General features: G+C 35.7%; 1 long non-coding RNA gene across 2 annotated transcripts in view; it reads left to right on the top strand.

Moving 5' to 3' along the window:
* Window positions 1–21,240: 21,240 nt before the first annotated feature.
* The window catches only part of LOC143255215 (uncharacterized), a 31,971-nt gene continuing 26,169 nt past the window's right edge, over window positions 21,241–27,042 (top strand). For both annotated transcript variants that reach the window (XR_013030470.1, XR_013030469.1), the window contains exon 1: window positions 21,241–21,918. This is a non-coding gene — a long non-coding RNA (uncharacterized LOC143255215). The remainder of the gene's footprint in view (window positions 21,919–27,042) is intronic.

The raw sequence follows: 27,042 nt of genomic DNA, 5'->3' as shown, positions 1-27,042 counted from the left end.
TGAAAAAACGCTCACGAATTATTCCTCAACCCAATATAAAATTTCAGTTTGGAAAGTTTTTTTCTTATTACATAATTAATGCATTTATATTTGTTTTTGTAACAAAACTACAAAGGCTATCTGCCACAGCCTCCAATTTTAAGCAATCGGTCAGATAGAAGACAGCTAGTGAGTCGTAACGCAGTATCCGTGTTAGGAATTCGAGCCTATCTCCAAAATCCAAGGTTCTACCACAGAGCTAAACCGCGTCCAATCTGATTAAGACTCTTTTATATAAGACTAGTAAGGCCACAATATTTGCTTTAGAAAAAGTGGCAATTGTTTGTTTGTTTGTTTTGAATTTCGCACAAAGCTACTCGAGGGCTATCTGCGCTAGCCGTCCCTAATTTAGCAGTGTAATACTAGAGGGAAGGCAGCTAGTCATCACCACCCACCGCTAACTCTTGGGCTATTCTTTTACCAACGAATAGTGGGATTGACCGTAACATTATAACGCCCCAACGGTTGAAAGGGCGAGCATATTTGGTATGACGAGGATTCGAGATTTACTCAAGAAACACGATTTAATGTGTATGAGAGCTGCCTTCAGGAATTTTGTTATCAATTCAAAATAAGATAAAATTCCAATTTTCATGCATCGGACGCATATTTAAATATAATTCTAATTAAATACTCTTCCCGCTTGTAACAGAGCATTTTAGACGAATCAATGGCCGGCTGGCATTCTTTCCGTAGCTGTTGTACTTTAAAAAGCGAAATGGCGTATACATATAAATATTCGTTGATGTTTTATGTGTCTTTAAGTCAGAAACGGCCTAAAATATCTTTGTTTCAGAATTCACGTGCCTTAATTCTTTAATTAACTTATTTAAAGTTTTAAAATGTTTAAATTTGGTGAAATTTAATATTCTTAATATTCTTGAAATGTGGTGGCCTGCGAAATAGTGAAAATTCATCGTTTTTCTTAAGTGTCTTTCAGTGTTAATTCCAACAATGATTATAATTACTTAGATTTCGTGTATCTGTTTCAATTGTTGACACTATGTAACAATCAAAGTGAATTTAAATTGGTAGAATGGGCACCTGTAAGGGGTGATTTGCAGACCAGAAAAAGATTAATAGAACTCGTTAATACTTGAATTTCCCTGAAAGTAACACTTGAATGTTTTTGAATTTAGTGTAAAACCCTATGTTCTTATCTCGTTTAGTGTAAATATTTGTGGGAACAAGTTATTACAGGCACAATTCTGATACTTTATTTAGTTTAACAATCATTTGACTTTCAGTGCACAAGTCTTGAAGAGCGATAGATTAAGTAGCACATCATAGTCAACAAATTAAATATTTCTGATGTCATACAAAAAGGAAGTTCAATGATAAAAGAAACAACTAAAACAGAGACCATTAAGATACAAATGTGCTTAATTACACGCTGTTCCTACGAAACCTAATACACCTGATACGTGGTTTATTAGTCGTGTAACTGAATTTCTTACTTACCAAGGAACCAAACAAGTTATTCAAGGAAAATAAGGGCCTTTGAGGGAAATAATAAAACCGCAGATATTCTTGTTCATTTAGCCGATTGGTGAAAATACTTGACACTATTTCCGTCCATAGTTTTTTTAAATATACATATTATGTTAGTTTTATTATTTATGGTTGTCAAGTTATGAGCTTTTCGTTACTTTAATGATATTTTTATATCAGATCTAATCTCTAGTCAGTGAATTCTTCACTACCCCAATATGGTTTTCAGTGAAGAAAAACGTAATACATTTCAACTGGGAATGTCCGAGCAAACAAAGGTAACACGAAAGTATGCAGTTCAGCGAGTCGTGTGGAGATAATTTTTTAGAAGACGGAAGTCTTTCGAAGCGTTGTCTTTTTTCTTCTTTTTTTTTTTTGCTACCTATGCTTCTTTTGCAAATTAACCTTCAAAGACTTTTTACATAAATGTCACTTTAAATTAAACAGTTGCTGTCCGTTTCACCTATGTTCATCGTGAAGACCGTCTAGTCTAAATCTTCTGCAGAAGAATGTGGCATGTTTCTTGTTTATCACTGCCTGTGAAAGTTTTCTTTTACTACCAACTTTTACCAGGCCAGCTGGGCTGCAAGAACAAAAAATTAAGTTGTAATGATATAATATTTATAAAAAAAAATGTTTTTGTTTGTCTGCTATTAATCACAGAGCTACACAATGGGTTATTTGTGCCTATCTATATCTTTCTTTTAAAAGAGAAGTTTTATGGTGCAAAACCTTACGCCATCAAAACATGTTTTATTTCACAATAAAAATGAAATTCAAGACATACGAATTTTTGGTTATAAAAGATTAGTAACAAATTTCGTTTACAAAAGTAAAATACATTGGAAGAGATTATGTTTAAGATATGTTACTATGGAGGCAATAAAAATAACACATTTGTGTTCTCACATTTCCTTAACAGGTTATAGTCAAACGTTATTTATGTTGGGTTGAAGAAGAAAAACTAAATATTATCTAACGTGAAATATCAAGGAATAAATTTTAGCTTTACCAAAAGATTATTTATTAATTAAAAGCTTTAATGGATGACGCCACAAAAATACGATAATTTATCGTAACACTAGTTTTTTGTCTGAATGATAAACAGAGATCTTAAAAGTTGCAAAAACAGCCATATATCAGCCACAGTTTTGTAAGAGAAATAAATAATCATCTACGTTGTAAACGAGACGCTTTCAGACGAACCACTGAGTAAGCTGCGCAAGAAATCTTACTTATTTTCTTGTTTAATTATGCTATAACCTTGTTTTACGTGGATTTATCGTGAAGAACCAATTATCGGGGACCAGTAAAGTAGTACATGAAAATACACTTATTACCGTGCAAAATACAAAAGAAAAAATGAACAATAATATGGGGGCCCAAAATGATAAAAAAAAAAGGTGTGATTGCTTTTGCGGCGTTATAAAAATTAAAAAAAGATATTTAAGCAGATTGGATCATGGCTGAAAAAATACGATTTTGACGAAAATCAAAGTTCTTAGAGAACGAGAGTATTGAATGCTACTTAATTATGGTATCAAGAATATTCTGTGTTGATGAAAGCGCGTTTAGTCTTAAGCATCGTTAGCGAATATTAAAGTACATAGTGCTTGAGGGTGAGACAAAGAAAAGCCAAGATAAAAATAAAAAAACTGACGATACTCATACATTTAAGTGTAAGCAGTGACATAGTAAGACCAATCATAATTACTACCCCTTAAGAGGATCATAAGTAGGTCGATTTCTGGCTGAATGATATGTCTGGCTTTTGTAAATGGATTTAAGAAGTGACTTAAGAACCGTAAGAAACCTGTCATTCTTATTATAAATACACGTATAGCGCATGAGTGGCGTCTTGTAAAGTAAGTGGCATTAGAATAGAAATGGCACAATACTTTATATACTGATGTATTTTGCAGTTTAAGAGTTCGTGAACTTGGAAACAAAGCTGAACGTAACAAATGGAGAGGACGAAGAAGAAAACACAAAGTATTAACAAAATCAATCTTTATCTTAACACAATAAGAAAGACTGCTACATATGATAAAATTATTTCAAAATGTATGGATCTAACAGAATATAGGGAATAAATAGAAAAATTAAGCTTGAAAAACACTGTAAAAGTGTAATCTAAGAGTTATTTTTTGTAAGTGCGTCGTAAATAAATATTCAGGTTAACTGGCAATCTAGACCTAAGCCTTGAAAGCCTATTGGTTAATGCACCCCTAGTATTAGGATACGTTTTATGGACAACTTTACGCAGTTGATTTTTTTATATACAACTCTTGTTTACCAATGTAAAATAATGCTACTTCGGCTCTACTTTCGCTGTTTAAGGACTTTCTTAAAAAAATAATAGCATATGACTCTATATACCAGATCGAAAATCATATCTTCTGAAGAATAGTTTATATTGTCGAAACTTTATGTAAAAACTTATATATATTGACTATAAGTACCTTATGGCATCATTTTTGGTTGAACTATTTTTACAAATTCGGTACAAACTGTCGAATGTAAAATAAAAACTTGAAAACGTCTCTTGGCAGCAAAAGTACAGTTCAAGTTACTAATTTCACTGTTAGTGTTGTAATGTAAATGCTATATTATGATGTTTGTTATTTAAGTAAAGTCCGGCATGGCCAGGTAGTTAAGGAAATTGACTCGTAATCTGAGGGTTGCGGGTTCGAATTCCAGTCACACAAACGTGTCCACTTTTTCAGCCTTGGGAACGTTATAATGTGGCGTTCAATCCCACTGTTCGTTGGTAAAAGAGAAGCTCAACAATTGGCGGTCCATGCTGATGACTAGCTGCCTTCCCTCTAGTCTTACACTGGTAAATTAGGGACGGCTAGCGCAGATAGCCTTCGTGTAGCTTTACGCGAAATTTAAACAAACAAACATAAGACAATTTTATAGTCTTTTCGTCAAAACAGAGAAAAAGAGTGGGCAATGAAGGGGTTAGCCCGTGATCCATTCCTCAATCGATCTTATTATCATCAAAATGTTTAACTGGAAATGTGAACCTTGGAGACGAAATTCATGAGATTTCAAAAAACAAGCTTTGAATCGATAAGTTATTCTCTCTCTTTTTGTATTCAAAATCTGTTCTTAACTGTGTCCTCTGTTCGATAGGAATATTAAAGATATTCACCATAAAAACAGGCACAATAAACCCCACTATCAATCTTAGTGTCAACTGAGCTAGAGATTGAAGAAATTACATAAAATAAAAAGTCATAGCGAAGAAAGGCGAAGTTAACGAAGAAAGGCAGGAATACAAAAAGCCAGGTAAAATAAATAGAAATATATAGGAACCATCATAAAGTTAACTCTTATTTCGCATTGTCCTACGCTGAACAGCACACCCGTGGCATCCTTTTTGATGGCTGCATGCAAGAATACTGTTAAAATATGCTATCGATTTTATCTATGGCATGTGCTAATCGTTTTGTAGAATTTGTCTGCAGTAAACATTGAATTAAACTTACAATGATCCTTCTCTCATAATGTTAACTTGTGACTGTTTTAAAACATTCTGTAAGTATGATATTAGAAACTCGTAACTTCTACAAAGCTGAAAATTGTATCAGTAAGTTGTTCACCATAAAAACGTATAGACAAAATTTTTGACAAGTCAGTGTACTTAGTTGTTATTCCGAAAGCTTTATTTTAGGTAAGCCTAACTGTTAGAAAGTTGAATTAAAACATGAATTGTATTTGAGTATCTGAACAATGGAACATCTATTCATCTTGAACCTGACCTGTAATTATTGAGCATGCTATTATTAAAATATCCGTTTACTACATCATGGAAAATACAGATTCTAATTAGAGTGTACGGGTTTTGTTTAAGCGCAGAATTACAGAATTAGCTATCTGCGCTGTACCCTTCACGAATACTGAACCATATTTTTTAACTTGCAGGCTTACTACTGAGGCATCGCAGTTGGTCATAAAAACGGACGTTTTAAAAATTATAGTGCAACAAAAAATCGAAGAAACAGTTTTTCGACTAAGTGATTTAAGTTTGGTTTTAAATGTACTTATTTGTGCTAAATAATGTTTTTGATTTTTATTATTTAAAAACTCTCCATATAACTAGTAAAAACACGATAACAGCACAATGAATAGACCTACGTGGTAAGTCAGTTTTGTTTTATATTTGGATATAATTAGTTTAGACTAATTTTATGCTAACTTTTATCCACCACAGAAGTGGTTTCATTTCAGAAATGTGCAATAATTTTATATATATGTATATATATCAAACAGGATACACGGAAGTGATCAATAAATCAATCAACTAGAAGATTAAGCCTTCTCTCCGAATATTATGTCGTCCAAAACCATAGTCCTAGTAGCGGTAGGAGAAACGTTGCATTCCTCAAACAAGATGTATTTTTCTGAACATCCAAAAAACACAAGGACATAGTCAGTTTATGTTACTAAGCATGTTCAGCCCTTGATAACAAATACAGATGCATTATACACCAAAAGTTTCTTTTGTTTGTTTTGAATTTCGCGCAAAGCTACACGAGGGCTAGCCGTCCCTAATTTAGCAGTGTAAGACTAGAAGGAAGGCAGCTAGCCATCATCACCCAACTCCAGGACTACTCTTTTGCCAACGAATATGGAATTGACCATCACATTGTAACGCCCTCATGGCTGAAAGGGCGAGCATTTTAGGTGTGGCAGCGATTCCCACAGTTTCTGGATTAGATCATAGATTCTACTGACAAAGACAAATTTGACCCATCGCCTTAAAATAATTAATTAAATACTAATCATTGTGTGTTCAAAAGAAAAAATATCATGTCAAAGTGTGCGAACAAACAAATACCGTCCAAACATAACACGTCGTATAGACTGTTAACCGTTTACTTACTAGCGATGTATTTCTCGCAGGTTATAAAACGATCGATAAAACTTACGTCGCGATTTGTCTAGAAAAATCTATAGCCAGTGGTTGTCAACACTTGAAACATAACAAAATGTGACCTAATTTCAATGAAAATGATTCACTTATGTAAAAGTACATATGATGTTTCATAAAAAATTTGTATGTGGTTGATAAAAATGGATAACATTTTCGGATTCAGCGTACAGGAATTATCGTAGAAAATATATATACACTGCTGGTCAAAATCTTAAGACCAATGAACATAAAGAAAACATGTGCATTTTGCGTTGTTAGACTCAATCATTTGAGTAGAACTTCGAAAGATGAAAATAAGAAAAGGAAAAATAAAAATAAAAATATTTTTTAGTATTTAATAGGGAAAATATTAACACTATGAAATTAGCCTAAATACTAGCTGGTCAAAAGTTTAAGACTATGCCAAAAAGAAGTCCTAAACAGGGTAGGATATGCCCAACAAGAGGTCTTAGTAGTGAGTTGCACAGCCGTCATTGCGAATAACTTCAAACATTGGCTTTGCCATGGTAAATATCAGCGTTTGCAGAAGGCTGGCTGGAATGTTATTCCAGGTGATGAAGATGGCTTCACGAAGATCATGTTCTGTTTGAAATTGACGTCCATTTCTATAGACTTCCCTTGCTATTCACCCCCAAACATTTTCAGTGGGGTTCAGTTCGGGCGAACACGCTGGATGGTCTAAAAGAATCACATTATTTGCCATTAAAAAGTCCTTTGTCCTGCGGGCATTGTGGATTGCAGCGAGGGCCTTCAGTCAATAAGGATGCTCTTTCCAATATGTCATTGTAGCCAGCTGCTGTTTGGCGCTCCTGTGTGACCTGAAGCTCCATTGTTCCATGGAAGGAGAAGGCACCCCAGAACATGATGGAACCTTCTCCACTGTGTCGTGTAGAAAATGTCTCCGGTGGGATATCCTTATCGTGCCGGTAACGTTGGAAGCCATCTGGACCATCCAGGTTAAATGTTTTCTCATCAGAGAACAAAGCCTTCGTTCACTTTTTACGTCCCATCTTTGGTGCTTCTCAGCAAACTTTAACCGAGCTGTTTCGTGGTGTGGAAGGAGGCGTTGCCTTTGAAAACGTTTACGGTTTTTAAAGGCTTTCTCTCGTAGATACCGTCTTATTGTTCTTGAGCTGCATTCTGTGCCCGTAAGGGCCTTAATCTGGTTCGACGATCGGCTGGTGTCTTGCCGGACAGCCCCTCAAATCTTCTTGCTCAACGTCGGCGAAATTTTCTTGGGCCGACTACTTGATATTCTCGTTCCGTATCCCTCAGGGTCTTTTAAGAAATTTGCAACAAGCAGTTTTACTACACCCAATCTCACCAGCGATGGCACATTGAGAGAGACCTTGCTTTTCCAGCTCGACAATTCTGCCACGTTCAAATTCTGTCAACTTTTTTAGCCTTTGCTATGTTTTTATCCAATGTAACACACATGTCAGTGGGAGATGTTGACAACGCTAATGCTTGAACACAAATGACAAAATTTTGTTTCGTGTTTACCGATTAACGCCTCGTTTCAATATGGTCTTAAACTTTTGACCAGCTAGTATTTCGGCTAATTTTATAGTGTTCACATTTTCCCTATTAAATGCTAAAAACGTTTTTATTTCTATTTTCCCTTTTCCTATTTACATCTTTCGAAGCTCTACTCAAATAAGTGGTTGAGTCTAACAACGCAAAATGCATATTTTTTTCTTTATGTTCATTGGCCTTAAGATTTTGGCCAGCTGTGTTTTTCAAGTCAGTAAAACCATGGAAGACCTATGTTATCAATTACTAGAATAAAACCTAGGAATAAAAATTATTGTATGTACACAAGTATGGGAAAAAGGCCAGTGAGTAAAGAATGATAGAGGACTTCATGAAAATCTTGTCCCAGGCCTCTCAGACCTTGCTTCATCACTGCTACGAAAATTGTATATATATAATCATATTCATTATATCATTCAACGGTTTCTTTCGCTGAACAATGCTATAACAAAAACATAATTATACGTTATTATGAATAATATTGTTAATATTTGGACATATGCGTAAATTAACAAAATCCTACTTCGTTAATGAGCACTGTCGATTAGAGGCCAAGCGGCATGTCTGTGGACTTACAACGCTAGAATTTGGGTTTCGATACCTGTGTGGGCAGAGCACAGATAGCCCAGTGTGTAACTTAGTGCTTAATTACAGACAATAATAAATACTGACTGTATATTATTAAGATTACTAGTGTTCTATATTTACGTTTTTCTTGACGTATTTCATGATTTGATGTGAAGTAAATCTAGCGTGGACTAATTATTAGTGTGTTGACGATGTACATGAGGGTTCGTGGTTTGCATCCTGTTGCTGCACAACTACGCTGAGGTTGTGGAGTGCACTACAAGAATGACGGTAAAACCACAATAGCGGGTGATGTGTGTTGTTAACTAGCTACCTACTCTCTGGTCTGTCAGTTTAAAATTAGGAACAGATTCGTACAAACAGTTTTGTTTAGCTTAGCACGAGAATTCTGAAGGATATAAGCAATCCATTTACTTAACCAATTCAGTAAAATTATATGATAGTAGTTTTCAAGTATTTTACGCGTTTAAAGTACCATTTTGGAAAGAAAAAAAATTAATTTCTTGAAACAAACAAAACTGTCTTTCTTAATTTAGTTCTTTACCAAGTATCAGTTAGTAGCTGTTTTCTGGTTATTTTGTAACACTGTGATAGATTTGTTAAGAACTACAAATGATGTCACGCTTATAGTACCTTTGTTTACCCACATTAGCTCTGTAAATCTATTTAGATGTATATGGCCTACTCGGCTGAAACAAAAATATGTCTTCTTAATGTTATATTATTTAAACTAAATAAGAAGAAAGTATTTCATATATTGACATATTATTCTACAGAGATGTATTTCAATACATATAATGCTTTTTAAAATCCCAGCGCGTAAGGCGTGCGACTCCTAATCCGAAGGTCGCGGGTTCGCGCCCGCGTCGCGCCAAACATGCTCTCCCTCCCAGCCGTGGAGGCGTTATAATGTTTTAGTCAATCCCACTATTCGTTGGTAAAAGAGTAGCCCAAGAGTTGACGGTGGATGGTGATGACTAGCTGCCTTCCCTCTAGTCTTGCACTGCTAAATTAGGGACGGCTAGCACAGATAGCCCACGAGTAGCTTTGTGTGAAATTCAAACACAACAAACAAAGCTTTTTAAAATAATAAACATATACAAGCAAGGGACCTGTTATTTCATTTACGCCGTCCATTCTACTAACTAAACTTGAAAGTGAGAACAAAATACTCAAAGCCAGTCCTCATTATTAGGATATTTATTAAACCTTCCCTAACTTCCATAAATTAACTACGTTCACCACATATGAAGGAAACCCATTCCAAAGACCAACTGCCCTGTACAACTGTATTAGTTTTAAATTACTCCTATCCTGCTAAACGTTTTATGGTAAAAAGAAGCAAAAAGATCCGTCGACACCATCAATTCCTTTAACAGTCTTAAACACCTTAATCAAACCTCTTGAAACTCTTCCTTTTTAAGAGAAAACACGTTTAGAGATCTCAACATATCTTCATAAGATGACTTTTTCATGTCAGGTATCATTCTAGTAGCCCTCTACTGAATACCTTCCAATTTAGTTCTCTTTCTGAAGTAAGGATCCCATGAATTAACACGATACTCCAAATGTGACTTGCTCGATAACCTGCACAATGAAATTATATTATTATTTTAGACTTGTATTCAACATTTACTTATGTAAAACTACAGTCCTATATATTCTACAACTAGTGAAAGAGCATTACTTGGATGGTTTAGAAGATTAATCGGATACAATTATAAGATCCTTTTCTTTCATAGCACTGTTAAGATTATTCTCATCAAAATTATACTGATAATTAAATGTATGAAATCCCATATGTCTTGTTTTTATCTATTATTATTAAGAGCCGTATGCTGTTTATTCGCTCGATTCACCAAATACTTCAAACCATTACAGTCAGCAGCACCTAAGACATTAATGTCATCAGTAGATTTAAAAGTTGTTCATCCCTTCGTCTAAGTGACTAGTATAAATAAAAGGAGCAAATGTCCTAAAATGGCCCCTGGAGTACCTCACTAGTAATAGTAATCCTATTAGACTGAACTCTATAAGTACCCTCTGCTTTTTATCCATCTAGTCAGTTTTCTAACTAATGAGTCAACTTATTCCTCACAACTACAAAAAAAATTTTAACAAGTCTTTTTATGTGACGCCTTGTCAAATGCATTTTGAAAATCCAGATACACCAAACCCACATCTGTACTTTCTCTACGTAAGTAGTAGTTTCTTCAAAGAATGTCAAAAATTAACCCGATGAAACTTTTTTCCCAACGAAACCATGCAGACTATCCAACAAAATGTTAAACTTTATTAAATGAGTCTGAAAAATATCCTTATTCAGACTTTCAAAACTTTTACCACCACTGATGTAAGACTAATAAAGTTATAATTACTGGGACAGTTTTTATTACTTTCATCACTTCCACTCATCTGGCATCTGCTCACTGTTTAAGTGTCTGACATATCCAATCCTTAACCATCTTCAAAATTCTAGAAAATATTATTTGGTCCAAGAGCTTTATCATTTTTTAAACTTTCCAACATTTTCTTAACAAATTCAGAATCAATATTATCATTTTGTTAGGTCTTGTTTCCATCCATCGACTGTTAAATATTCCTGAGTAAAAATTGAACCAAAAGTATAATTTAAGAACTCAGCATTTCATAATTACCTAATATGAACATTCTTGTGTCATGCCTCAAAATCCTTACTTTTTTTTTTCCAGTATTTTGCTTACCTTTAATGCATTACCATTAATTGTTTTAACATTTTCAACCAACCTTGATATTTCGATTTCCTAGTTCCCTGTTCGACCAACCAATCAGCTGTATTGATTTTATATAATTATATAAACCTCTTATCAGAGACGTAAATATAAAATTCTTACATTTATAACGATTTTTCTTGTTCTTATTTTTCGTGAGCCTACATAATTTTGTTTACTTGTAGCCTCCGTTTTCTCTATAAGTAGGAAACCTATGTTGAACATTTAAAAATATATTTTTGAAACTTCTACACATTTGATCCACAAGTATCTTTATCATTAATTAATTCGGGTGTCCAGTTCAAATAATTCTTATTTCATCTTTTCAAAATATGCTTTTTTTTTCAAATTTATTATTATTCTTTATTTTCATTTGTAGGGAAACATCAAACCTAATGGAGCAGTGATAACTTTTATCAAGACGTTTCCCAATCTCCACCCTATCAGTCACATCTAAAGTAGAAGTAAACTATAAATATTAAGTAACATTGTTCGTGAAAAACTAACAGTTTATAAAAATATGTCCCCCTCATCAGTTGATTCTAACATTTACCTATCTATATTCCCGAAAGTAAAATCTTAATTATCGCCTCTTTAATAACTAAATTATCTATCTTGTTATACAGTTTTTGGTTAATTTCGTCAGTTTCGTCTACTGGTTTCTACGACATTCCAATTTAAAACGTTTTCCTTTTACAACTGTTAATATAAACCAAACTGATTCAATTTCATTGCTATAAGCATTGGTTTTCCCATCTTGAATAGGATTTAACTCAAATTGTTACATATAAACCACCCTTCCCCTTCTTGTAAGTACTATATCCCTATTAAATATCCTATAACACTGTATCTTAAAGTAATCCTTGTCATCAAAATTGTCTACATTTTTCCAGGTTTCATTTGTTCCCGTTGAATCAGCATTCTCCGTTTTGACCAGAGCTCCAAAGACGTGTATATTCAGTATACTTCAAACATTATAGTAATAATAGTTTACCCTACCATTGAAACTACTTTTATACTTTGTTCCTATGCTATTATTTTCTCTACATCTTTTTTTTTTCATTATTCTAACCTAACCACTGGCTAGTCCTAATTTAAAGCTACCATTACAACTGAATTAATAGCTCTTACAAACAGGCCAACCCATACCTTATTTAAATTTAAATCATCCATTCCAAAAACTTCCTTTTTCCGTTGAACTGGTTTTACAGATCCAATCAGTCAACCTGCTCATTCTCACATAAGACACATTAACGTAAGCCTATAATTCAGCCTTCGTGACCCACTTACAATTAATTCTCAGCAGTATTCTTAGTGTGGTAATTTCATTTATCAATCTCTTATAATTACCAACAAGCTCCTCTTATCTACCATTCTCTACATTTTAGCTTTTATGTGCTCAACAAAGACTGCTAGTATTCCTTACTATATCACTTGCTGTGTCGATTGTAACATCCAATTTTTCTCTTGGATAGCATAACTGTGTACCGAATAATCACGTATATTATAAGATCCATATATTTGTCATTCCCATCTTTATTTACTTCTTTTGTTTTCCTTCATTACTGGAGTTTTTAATCTGCGCAAGTCAAAGTCAAATCCCTGTTAGATACTAATTCTTACTTCCTAAAAAAATCATTACAACATTTTTAACTTTATTTAATAATGTTTACAACATAGCTCAGTTTCCAAATTACTATGCTTACAATGAAAACATTAATTAATCAATTAAAGCTATTACAACCAAAATAAAACATGATATGTTTCAACTTTTGATCTGCCACAACACATACACTACATGGCCAAAAGTATGTGGACACCCCTTCTAATTAGTGAGTTCGGCTATTTCAGCCACATCCATTGCTAACAGCTACATAAAATCAAGTATACAACCGTGCAATCTCCATAGACAAACATTGTCAGTAGAATGGGTCGTACTGAAGAGCTCAGTGACTTTCAATGTGGCACTGTCATAGGATGTCACCTTTCCAACAAGTCAGTTCGTCAAATTTCTGCCCTGCTAGAGCTGCCTCGGTCAACTGTAAGTGATGTTATTGTGAAGTGGAAACGTCTAGGAGCAACAAAAACTCAGTCATGAAGCATTAAGCCACACGAGCTCACAGAAAGGGACCGCCAAGTGCTGAAGCGCGTAACGCGTACAAATTGTCTATCCACAGTTGTAACACTCACTACCGAGTTCCAAACTGCCTCTGGAAGCAATGTCAGCACAAGAACTGTTCGTCGGGAACTTCATGAAATGGGTTTCCATGGCCGAGCAGCCGCACACAAGCCTAAGATCACTACGTGCAATCCCAAGAGTTGGCTGGAGTGGTGTAAAGCACACTGCCATTGGACTCTGGAGCAGTGAAAACGCGTTCTTTTCTGGAGCGATGAATCACGCTTCACTATTTGGCAGTCTGATGGACGAATCTGGGTTTGGCGGATGCCAGAAGAATGCTACTTGCCTGAATGCATAGTTCCAACTGTAAAGTTTTGTTGAGGAGGAATAATGGTCTGAGGCTGTTTCTCATGGTTTGGGCTACGTTCTTTAGTTCCATTGAAGGGAAATCTTAATGCTACAGCATACCATGACATTCTAGGGAATTATGTGCTTCCAATTTTGTGGCAACAGTTTAGAGAAGGCCCTTTTTGTTTCAGCATGACAGTGCCCCCGTGCACAAAGCGAGGTCCATAAAGATATGGTTTGCCGAGGTTGGTGTGGAAGAACTTCACTGGCCTACACAGAGCCCTGACCTCAACTCAATCGAACACCTTTGAAATGAATTGGAACGGCAACAGTGACCTAGGCCTTCACGCCCGACATCAGTGTCTGACCTCACTACTGCTCTTGTGGCTGAATAGGAACGAAATCCCGCAGCCATGTTTCAAAATCTAGTGAAAGGCCTTTCCAGAAGAGTGGAGGCTGTTATAGCAGCAAAGGGGGAGCCTATTCCGTATTAATGTCCATGTTTTGTAATGAGATGTTCAACAAGCACATATGGGAGTGATGGTTGGGTGCCCACGTACTTTTGTCCATATAGTGTATTTAAATAAGGTTATGAAAAACGTGTGTATCTACCTTTGACACACAAACAAGAAGAGTTTAGTTTATAAATTAAACACCAGGGTAAAGCTAATAGCATCTTAGCATTATTACCATTAACTTTAATATTTACTTGTCTGTAACGATACTGTGTATAGTTGTAATGTATGCAAGATCATTCTAATGCTAAAACAGAATATAATTACATAGACATAAGTTGTTCTTTTATAATACACTCGGTTTAACCCCCTTGTTGAACGAGTAGATCATTTAACACAACTGAGCAGATCTTTGGCTTAGTGTGTTAGCAAAGTCGGACTCTGAATCCGAAATTTAATTGTTTGCGTCTTTTTGCCACAAAAATGGGTTGGATTTCGCATTTTGTGGTCTAACTTTTCAGTTAGAATTACTCAAGAATTGACGTTGGGTGCTGCATACTGACTTCCCTTCATTTTGTTAGTTCGAAATTAAAGACAGCTATGCGTAAGTACAATCTATATCAAAATGTTAACATATTTTGTAACAAATAACATGATTATTTTTAAGATATAATACAAATACACATAGTGTTATCATACTGATAAATGCATGTTATATTAAACATCTATAAATATTATTTGCATAATGAGAAGGATTACATGGATATCCTGAACAATTTATTAGAACAGTAAACAAATTTTAGCAAACACACTTAGAAATATATGTAGTTTAGCTTTTCATCTGTCACAACAAAACCTTACCAAAACATACATAATGACAAAATATAACACAAAATTATTATAAATAACGTCTGTAACTTTATATCAGCTCATGTTCAATATTTACTACTTGGTTGATCCTCCTCTTACTTTATTAATCTCCGCAAGACAACGTAGTATGCTGTCAATGATGTTATTGATGTAATTCACCGTAATTTTATCCAAACTTTCCACTAGAAGACGCTGCAACTGAGCTACAGTAGCTGGTTTAGGATCGTGGTTAGTAATTTTCCGGCATGCTTCTGCCCAACAATTCTCAATAATATTACGATCTGGAAACTTTGCTGGCCATGGCAATCGTGTAACGTCCACGTGGTCGAGATAATCTTGTATAATATGCGTACTGTGGGCATTGTCATCCTGGAACACAAAGTTATTGCCAAACCTTGCTCTAGCATATAGTAGAAATGTCATCTCCATGCGATGTATGTAGGAGGTGCAATTGGCGTTTTCCTAAAGGATATGAAGAGCAGTTTCTCCACCAGGATAAATAGCTGCCCAAACATGTACTGCACTATCTCCTGCGTATTCTCTGCGGGAAATACAGCCCACTCTCATCATTTTTCCAAGCAAACGACAAACATGAATCCTACCAACATCTTTAAAAAGCCGGAAATATGACTCATCTGAAGGCCGATGACATTTCAGGATTCTGGATATAGTACACTGGGTGGGAGACGCTACAGTTGCGGCAGTGTTTCATACCATTTCTGGGCAGTCGAACAGTTTGACGCCCTATAACATCTGGCACATGATGAGGCATGACTCTACAAGAAGTACAGAGAAATTGTCTACACAAAGGGTTGATCTGTTTCGAAAAAGATTGTACCAAACGTACACCCTTTTATACAAAACAGTTGTGCATTTTGACGAACAAATGCTCAGAACAACTTATACAGACCAGAGTAACAAGTCTTACATATTTGTCTGACCATACGCTATCTTTTCTGTTACTACTCATGCATTTACTCTGCAACTACGCCGTTCATGTAGACACTAACATCAATATAGAATAGTGTGCAAATACTTTGGTCAATACCATATTTCTCATGCTTACAAGATAAACAAATATATTTCACTCAGTTTCATATTTTGCTGAGTAGGTTTCGTTTAATCGGGTTTATTTATTTAATGAGCAAGTACCTAATCTCGGTTTAATTCTTTAATAAACATATTGCTCACGCAACTTTGTCAAATCCTTTACTTGATGTGTAGTTCAGTTAACCTGATTTAACCCTTTAATGAGCGAGTATCTCGTATCAGTTTAATCTTTTAATAACCGAATGGCTCATCAAGAGTTGATCCTTCAACAACGAAATATAGTTCGTGCAGTTCTATTCAGTCCTTTGTGAGTTGGTCGAATAGTTAGTTCCATTTAAATGAGAAAAATAAGTAAATTACCTCAACATTATGAGTGCTGATTACGTCATTTAAACATAGAGGTCTCTCCCTGGACGTAATTTATATTGTTTGTAACTAAGCATAGTAATAGTGGGCCACCATGGGTATCGAAACCTTTGTTTCCCACACATGCCGCTGTGCTACTGAAGGGGGGGGAACAATTTATATTGCTTTACTAGTCAAACTCTACATGGAATAACGTTTCCACTGTTAAATATCCAGTACAGTGTTCCTGAACTAGATAGCTCACGTGACTGCTACCATTCCATAGGTTGTTACTATACCCAAATATTTATACGGTGGACAACATTTCAAAAAAATCATTCATTGCGACTTTGAGAATTAAGTTTTATCCACCACAGTAAAAGTTGGCATGCTATCTCGGTAGTTTCAGTAGTTGTAAAGTACATAACCAATAACTTCTACGGGTGCAAATTATAAAACTGAAACAAAGATCGACAACAGGTTATTTGCACTGTGTCAATCCAGTGATCGAACCATGACATCCAGCGTCTTCAATATTGTTGCTGCGTCACCGGTGGGAACATTCTTACATAATCTGCCAGACCCAGCTAGAGAATAATAGCACCATCTATTGGTTATTCTTATAAATACCATTAAAATTACCTTTTTTTCTTCTTTTGTTGTTATTATTACATCATATTAGATTTGTGACAAAAACTTAAATTAGCCTCGAACTGTTACAATCTGATGAAAATAAATATTTTCATCGCTCCTATTTATTGTGTAATAGCGACGCTTTCTGTCAGGTAAGCCTTTTCTTTGTATGCTGTTATTTGGTGTGATTGCTTGAGTTTCCTACATTCGAAATGCGTGTAGCTGTATTTGGTTATGCACTTTTTCCCAATACACGTTATAGGTACATTCGTATATATACTTCCAAATTCAAGGTTTTAGTTCCGTAGGACCTATTTAATGTTCTTATACTTGTGTATGACATTTATATTGACCTGGTATGACCAGGTAGTTAAGACACTCGACTCGTAATCCAAGGGTCGCAGGTTCGAATCCCTGTCGCACCAAACATGGTCGCCATTTTAGCCATGGGGGCGTTATAATGTGACGGTCAGTCCCACCATTCGTTGGTAAAAGAGGAGCTCAAGAGTTGGGGGTGGGTGGTGAAGACTAGCTGCCTTCCCTCTTGTCTTACACTGTTAAAGTAGGGACTTCTAGCGCAAATAGCCCTCGTGTAGCTTTGTGCGAGACTCAAAAACAAACTTTTATAAGCACCACAGATTGAATTATGGATTATATGATCAGCAGCCGTGCACGTAACCACTAGGCCACGTTCTGACATTTCTAATAGAATACGCAATGTGTATATTTATTTTGATATCGAACTAAATGAAATACTTATAAAAAAGTGTGGGGAGTTTGTTGAAGCTTTCATTTAACGAAATATTTACACACGAGAAACATTATAAGAACGGATTTTGAGATTATATTTGTTTGTTGTTGAATTTCACGCCAAGCTACACAAGGGATATCTGCGCTAGCTGTCCCTAATTTGGACGTGTAGGACTAAAGGGAATGCAGCTAATCATCACCACCTACCGCCAAATTTTGGAATATTTTTTAAACCAACGAATAGTCTCATTATAATGTCCCCACTGCTAAAAGGGCGAGTAGGTTTGGTGTGACGGGGATCCGAACCGACAATTCTCACATTAGGAGTCGAGCTCCCTAACCACCTGGCCATTGAGATGAAGAGGTGTCATCCTTGGTTCAGTTAATTTGAGTTTTGTTACATATAAGTTGTCTTTGTTGGATTACAGTTAGCATAATCTTTAACTTTTCAATCAAATAAGCTAGTGTTCAACAAAGCCATGGCTCTCCAGACAACAATCAACGTAAAATACAAGTAAAAATGTGTTTTCTTAATGAATTAGTACTGTTTGATTGAAGTTTAAGTACAGTGCTACAGAATGGGCTTTCTATGCTTTATTCATTACAGGTATCGAAGCACAATTTATAGCGTTGTAAGTCCGCAGACATTCTGCTGTATAACTGGGCGACAATTAATTAGTAAGCTCGCTATATATCATCAGTCCTAATTAAATGTGTTTAATTAATTAATATAGCTATGTATTGTTATTTCTTCATGCTATGCTTCTCTCTGATTAATTAGTAAAGTAGCTACATATTATCACTTCTAAGTAATTGTATTTGTCTTTAATTAATTAGTAAGCTGTGTATTATCACTCCTACACATTATGTTTTTCTAATTTATTACTAAACTAACCATGTGTTATGACTCCTATATGCTTACAAGTATTCTGTCGTAGTAAACAATATTTTAAAATTCCGTCTTTGTAGATGTTGTTTTTACTGTTTTTTCGGATATCAACGCTAGCCATCCCTAATTTTCACATGACAGACTACTGGAAGACAGGTTGTCCTCTGGAACCCCCTCCCTCACCCGTCTCTTTTTATCTCCTAATTTAGTGGTCCTAAGTTTTAAATTTCATCATAAGAATTCCATTAAAATACAATTTTAAAGCTAATTTTTCTCTGAAAACTGAATATGAAAAGTTTTTTTTCTAATTCATTTTAATATTTCTATAACTATGTCTCCTGAATGGTTCACTTGGTCACTCTCACATGCTCTTAAACCAGGCAGATTTGACCATCTGATGTGAAATATCTTTCCCTCGGGTAGCCCTAGATAACCATTGGAAACGTAGTTAATCAACTTACAAGTTGCTCTAATCGAATAGAGATTTGATCGACGTTTTTATGATGGAGCTAAGGTCAAAAACTGCGGAGCTTAATTGTTTTGCATTAACGGAACATAGACCTGGAACCCTCGGAACTACGGTCTGTAAGTTTAATCATTATGCCGCGTCAGGCTTATCTTTGGCGTAAACCCTACATCGTTATTTTCAGTAAACGTTTATCCAACAGTACACAAATAAAATCTCGAAATTTCTAGCAATCTTATAGTTTAACAGACTTGTCTGTGTCTTACGTCAAACTGTTTACTTTTATAAACCTTATTTTCGTCGCAATTGTTGAGTTTTAAAGATGTGAAACATTTCTTTACGACCTAGCTTCTGAAATACGAGGGCTGTTCAAAAAATACGCGGACTGTTTGAATTGCGCGGCTCCAGTTGGTTCCAGGGGAATCCGCTTGGTGTCGCTAGGTTTGCACGGATCATCTGATTACGACGCCATTTCCCGATTGCAGATATCTTCATTTGTGTATTAGCTACGCGGTTTTAAATGAAGTGCGATTTTTTTTGTTTGGCGGATTTCAGAATGAATGACCTGAAGGAGCAACAGCTTGCTGTGAAATTTTGTGTTAAACTTGGAAAATCTGCGACTGAAACTTTTGCTATGCTTAACACGGTTTATGGTGATGTTGCTATGAAGCATACGGCATGTTTCAAGTGGCATGAACGTTTTAAGAATGGTCGACAATCCATTGAAGATGATGAGCGTCCTGGACGTCCTTCCACGTCAACTGACGACCCACACGTCGACAAAATCAACACCCTGGTGCGGGCAAATCGACGTCTGACTGTCAGGGAGCTTGCTGAAGAATGTGGGATATCAGTTGGATCTTGTTACGAGATTTTGACCGAAAAATTGAAGATGCACCGCGTTGCTGCGAAATTCAGCCCTCAGAACTCGTGAGTTTTTGGCCAAACACTCGATCACTGTTCTTCCCCACCCCCTCTACTCACCTGACCTTGCTCCTTGCGAATTTTTGTTGTTCCCCAAACTCCAAAGACCCTTGAAAGGAAGAAGATTTGAGACGATTCCCGAGATTAAGGCAAATGCGACGAAGGAGCTGGAGGACATTACAAAAGAAGCGTACCAGGACTGTTTCAACAAGTGGAAACACCGTTGGGATAAGTGTGTGCGTTGGGGAGGAGAGTACTTTGAAGGGGTCCCAGACCTGTAACTTCTAAATAAAGTACATTTTGTTTTATGATGTCAGTCCACGTATTTTTTGAACAGACCTCGTATAGTATACGCCGTATGTATGTTGATTATCCTAGCGTGATTATGAACAATCTCTGGGTCACTAAGTTTGTTCGTTAAATTTCATTTAAAGCTAGTAGGGGTGTTATCGGCACTAGCTAACTTTAATTTATAAGTTACAGACTAGAGGAAAAGCAGCTAACTAAAATCGTCTTCAAACAACTGTTGGGCTACTCTTTCCCAACTAATAGTGGGAGTGACCGTCACATCAAACACCCCAATGAGTGAGGATGTTCATTTACAGGTTTCGAACCCAAGATCACCAGATTGCGAATCGAGCACCCTAATCACGTCTGTAGACGAAGGCAAGAAATAATTGTTTCTAATAAAAATAAATTTAATTTAAAAACTTCGTTATTGTTTTTTTTGGTTTTCTAAGCAGTCACCTTGTGAGAGAGCAAAATCTGTTTACACTTGGTTATTGTTTTGTTTAGTTTATTTATTATTTCTTTTATCGTTTAGTTTATCTACGAATGTTTATTTACATTGAAAACTCTAGCTTGACTTCTGGATAATCACGTTTATTTTGAGTATTTTGCATGTGTTGTGAGACTAAAATCAGTTCCCCTAGTGGTGACATACAGAAATACTGATGTTACACGGGAGTATGTAAATTCTGTACAGATATTTTGTATGGTATTATGTAAATTACTGTCACATGATTTGTCATGTTATTTAGCAGTTTAAAACAAAAATCTACATTAAGATATAATTAAACAGTGTTAGGGCTGAGTGGTAGTCGATGTTATAAGTGGCTTTGACGTTTAAATGTGGATTATTCTTATTTTTGAGTTAAGTGTTTTCGTCCGAGTTTATTTATTTATGGATTGATCAACGTACCTAATATATTCTATTGTTCATTAACATTAGTTTCGAGTTAAGACCGCGTGCATATTTCTGTATTTTGTTTTAATATGTTATTAGCTTTGAAATTTAATTTGAAAGACGCAAATTAAATTGTCTTTGTTGTTCAATCCTCTTTGTAGCAGTGTGTTACTTTGGACCGTTACATTCGCGCTAGAACAGAGACTTTTACAGAAATTAAGTCTATTATTTGTCTCGAGTGACTTAATTACGAGATAATTTAAGTTCGGTGAAATGTAGGTTAACATGATTTAGCAAAATAACTGTTACTATGTTAATTTGTTACTGTTAACAAATCTGATGTGGCTAGTTTGAAGCAATACTGTGACATTATTAACGAAATAACAAAAAATGTTGACTGGTCAACTAGCGAGAGTAATATGTCTTCCCGTCTTTGAACCTCGTACGTACAGTTCATTCTATCTGTGTCTTTGTGGATAGCTCGTCGATTTACGTCACCACAGTCAACTCGTCACCCCCTGCGTGTTGAAAAGTTCGATGGTAAGTTGAATTTTAAACTGTAGAAAGGCTTTTTATATTATTCGTTCATAACTTCCACTTCCTACCTACTAAAACACCTACCGGTAAACCTTGCATTAAACAAGGAATAGTTTGAATCGCGCTTCTCTGTATTTGACAATGAAGTACGTGGTCTGGTTCAAGTTGCAACGTTTGTCTCCAACTGTTGTCCATTAGGACCACCCTACATGGATATATCTTCTACTTTTATTTCTGTAGGATTAATATTTATTCTGAATCTGTTTGTTTTTAATCTGTGTGGGTATCGCGTAAATTATGTTTAAAATCGCCAACTAGTTGATCTCCATTCAAGCTACTATGGTTTGTGTAATTTTCCAACCCCCCCCACACACACACACACTGTTTTTGTCACTTGAATTAATAGTTTTTGTTCCCTGTGTATACCTGTTATCCCTAGAGTTTCCCTCTGCTAGTATCTATTTAACACCGTCATGATACTTCCGAATAACCTGTCGATTAAGTTTGTAATTAATCCTATCCTACCTCAGTATAATAGATCCAACCCACTCATACACATGTGTGATTTTCTACTGAGTTTAATAAGCACTCCCATCTTACCGCCCATACTTCCAGGAGCAAGTCTGAAATGAAGGCGTGTAACGAATAAAAATCGAGTTTCAATACTCGCTATGAGCAGACCACAGATAGCCCATTGTGTTGTTTGGTGCTTGCCAACAAGCACACGGAAAAACTTTCTGTATAATAAAGTAAAATATTTAGTGTATTGTTTCATAAGATTGCTTTTTAAATATTTTGGATCAAACTTATTATATAATTGTACTTCTGTCTTTTCATTATTTTGTATCAGAACAATCTCTCCTCCTCCAACTTAAATCCCTAAACGCGAAGCGGGACAGGAACCGATGGGTTGCTCACCAAATATGCCCATGTTGTTCAGAAGTTTTTTGTTTTTTTTGCTGCGGGTGATACAGGGTCCTCCAACCAGAGCCGAACCCAGGCACGGTCAGGTGATTTAAGGCCCTCGACTCGTAATCTGAGGGTCGCGGGTTCGAATTCTCGGCTCTGCTAAAGTAGGGACGGCTAGAGCAGATAGTTCTCATGTACCTTTGCGCGAAATTTAAAAAGAAACAAACCAGAGCGGACATCTTGCAGTGTCCACATGAATACGTGGAGTGCTTGGTGTTCGTATTAATTGGCGCGCACGAGTGCTCGTATCGTGCATAGGAAAAGCTGCATTGTCTGAAAGTCTAGTACCACAAAACAGTGGAAGTGAAGAATGTACCAAAGTGTAGATTTGGTTTGGCTTTGGTGCTGCACGCAGGACTCTCAGCTTCTGAATTATGGAATCGAGAAGCTAAGACAGTCGAGGAGATAAGATTGCTAACTAAAAGGAAATGGTGATTTTTACCTTTCCAAGCTATCAAATGATTTCCTCCATACGGTGAGCGTATTATGTTGTAAGATTTCCACTTGATGTCTGCGTTAAGGCAAACAGACCTCGCAGCCCCTACAATACAGAGGCTTATTATGATGGGATATCTGACAATACCCACCACTAACTCTTTGTTTGGTTTGTTTTCAATTCTGTGCACAGCTACACCAGGGCTATCTGCACTAGCTATCCTTAACTTAGCAGTGAAAGACTAGAGGGAAAGGCAATTACTCGTCGCCACCTGCTACTTACTCTTGGGCTACTTTTCTACCAACGGATAGTGGGATTGACCGTCACATTATAACGCCCCCACGGCTGAAAGAGCGAGCATGTTTGGTGGGACAGGGATTCGAGTCGAGTGTGTTAACTGCCGGGCCTCCAACTCTTGGCCTAATCTCATTTGAATAATGAGATTTGGCTGTCTCGTTACAACGTTCTTAAGACCACAACCGGTGACATCGAAACCTGGTTTTTAGCGCAATACGTTCACCAACCGAGCTCCTAGGAAACTAAAATTGAATAATTAAATCGTAAAGACACTGCTTTTGATTGAAGGTAGTTAAAGTATAAAAGGTTTTTTGAAATAGAATAGAAAACCTTAATTTACTTATTAAATCAGACGAGAAAACTGACTGTTATGAGAGGCCTAAATTAAGTAAAAAATCTTAATTTGAAATGGAAAAGGTAATTTCGTATACATTAAATTAGTGTGAAGAAAGTAATACGTAAATAACGCTTTGCACTGCCATCAGCAGTTTAATATAACTAAGTATAGGTTTAAGAGTACAAAATCTTGTGTTTGAAAATGGCAACTAATTCATTTTCTTGCCTACAAGAAAACTTGTGTTATTATAATTGACTTGGATGTTAAAATGTGTGCGATTTTTATAAAAGGACTAGCAAAAAAAACCTAAATCCCTTTTTTCATAACTATTCCTGAAAAGTTTTCATTTTTACTGTTTTTTTGTATATCTCAGCTCCCGAGAATTTGCGCTTTAAAATACAATTTCAGTTTGAAACGTTTAACAACTATCTCGCTATACACATTAAAATTATTGAAGTTTTAAACACGTACTAGGTACGGGCGAGTGATTAGTGTGCCCCAAGGGTTTGTTTCGCATATTTAGGTAAAGCTACATTACATAATGGACTAGTATTCGCTGTAAAATCTTGGGCTGGTGTAATTGAATTTTGTGATTTAACCGTTACATTATAATGTACACGTGAACCAAGAGTGCGGAGCGCGATGTGGAAGCAATACTTGCGCAGACTGTAAACTCCGAACTCTTTAGATCCACGTGCAGTTAGCTACAGCAGGCTCAAAGATAAATACGTATGAGCCTTTAATTATCCAAGTAAAATCTATTTTAATTAAAATCAATCAAGAAAGAATAACATTCCGTGTACGATTTTTGTGTACTTCGAAAAAGCAAGAGTTTGTCTGTTATCAGGTCATCACTTAAGTAACGTTCGATTTTAGGGTCAAAACAAAGAGAGGATTTCAAACGCTTTTAACATTATTAAACAATAATGTTTCATTATTAATCGCTTCTCGCCAACAATTCGCAAGCTTCTGAATGTCACTTCTATAAAATTCTTGGTTTGGAGGAAAATATTGTAGAGAGGGTAATTTTGACATCTTCATGTGTTCCAACCTCTTTTTTTTCTTCCATCAAGATTAGTTCTGCAAATTTCGGAATATATGATAATCAGATGAAGCAAAGCCTGCAAAATAAGGATGTGGAAGTTTTGTTTTTTTTCCTGTCTAGCTCTTCAATCTTTGCAGATATGATCTTTGCTGTATGGGACCGTGCATTATCCTGGTGTAACAAACTACCTTTACAACTGATCAAAGCAGGCCTCTTTTCTTTTCAGTTGCAACATTCAAGCGCTCTAACTGTTGACAGTAAAAGACTAATATAATCTTTACACTGAGTGACAGCAACTCAAAGTGGATCACACCAACAATATCCCCCCTAAACTCTTGACAAGACTTTCCTAGAGTGGGGATCTATTTTAGGTTGTGCTTTAGCCAGTTTATCTGCACTGAACAATTGTCTGCAGCGCTTAACATTTTTATAAAATATCGAATTTTCATCTCCAGTCACTAACGTGCCCCAAAAAAGGTGAGTTACGTTCACAAGAGTGCAGAGAAGTGCAAATGTCCACTCTTGCTCTAAGGTTGGCTTCTGTCAAATCATGGGGGGAGCCATTTTCCAAGTTTTGACACCTTTCCAAGTTGTTGCAGATGTCAGTGAACTGTTGAATTAAGCTTCTGTACTAGTTCTTCAACTGTTACAGCACAATATTCATCAAGTGCAGCCAGCAGCAAGTTATCATTAAACTCAACAGGATGACCTGAACGTGGCGCATCACTTAATCTGTAGTCACCTGATCTGAACTTCTGAAACCACCTTCGACATTTTCTTTCATTGAGAGACTCCGCACCATAAACACCTTTTGGAACGTTTCAGGTAGTTTCTGCTTCACTATTACTTTTTTTCTTAAACTCGTAAAGCATCATATACCTAATGTACTCCTCAGACGCGTCCATCTTCATAAGGGTTTATTTGATTAATGATCTGAAAAGTGTAGTTGGGTTGGTTTCTTTTTATCTGAACATTTTTATGCACGTCCTACTACATATTTTAGTCATTAAAGCCTTCTACAAAGACAGAGATGATGATGATGCACTTTCTGTATTAAATTTCGAATATTACTTATGGGATGACCTGATATTTCCAGTGATTTTATATAGGAAATTTATCTCTTGCATCTCACTTCTATGGAAAATTTGTTTTTCTAGTTGTCATGGTGATGAGGATAGAAGTACGGAAAAGAAAGTATCTGTAGTGGGGCACTACTTTACCGCTCCAAATGTAATATAACAAAATCCTTAAATACACTTTATGAATAAAATTTTAACTAAATCTAGTAGTCGCATTTATCTTTTTAGTCTGTGCTAAATCTGTCATATCCTGAATTACCCGTTTATGTAATATATTTATAGGTTGACATTCCCTTGTATACCCAGTTAGTATTTAAACATGCATTGGTTCATTTATATGTAAAATCCAAGTATTGCGACTTTTTAGTATAATATTTAGATTCGTTTGTTGCGTAATGTAAATTTCATCATATCAAGAAGGAAAAAAGAAAAACATACGGTAAAAATGTTTTAACTTGTTAATGTCCCAGGTAACCCACGTTATAACTCTCCTCTGGCTGCGTTAATCTTTAGAGCAAACATAATGTACACATTACAACAGCAATACAGAAAACCTGTATAGATGTGTAAATAAATGTCAACCTTTTTCACTTGCATAACTATCAAGTTAAAAATAACTTTAACACAAATACGTGTTAAAACGATTAATTAAAACTTTCTTTTTGGAGTTCCAATGAAAGTTCTGAAACTTTTGCTGACAATGAAAAACAATGTTTTTAATTTATTAATTTGATCTGAAAAGCGTCGAGGCTTAAGCTTTTATATAACGGCGCATGCTCTGCTCTATCAAAGGTTGAAGCTTCGGGAACGAACATAACATGTTCCAGCTTTACAAAGTTATCTAAAGCTCGTTAAAACTGTTGCATTTGTTTTTAATTCTGTGGATCATGGATGCAAAGAAAAGTATTGAATATTCACCTTTCATTTCCCACTACTCCACTTGCTACAACGATTAATTTATCTC

The sequence above is a fragment of the Tachypleus tridentatus genome, chromosome 7, assembly GCF_004210375.1.
Source record: "Tachypleus tridentatus isolate NWPU-2018 chromosome 7, ASM421037v1, whole genome shotgun sequence".
NCBI lineage: Eukaryota > Metazoa > Arthropoda > Merostomata > Xiphosura > Limulidae > Tachypleus > Tachypleus tridentatus.
This window is presented reverse-complemented; position numbering and strand designations above follow the sequence as displayed.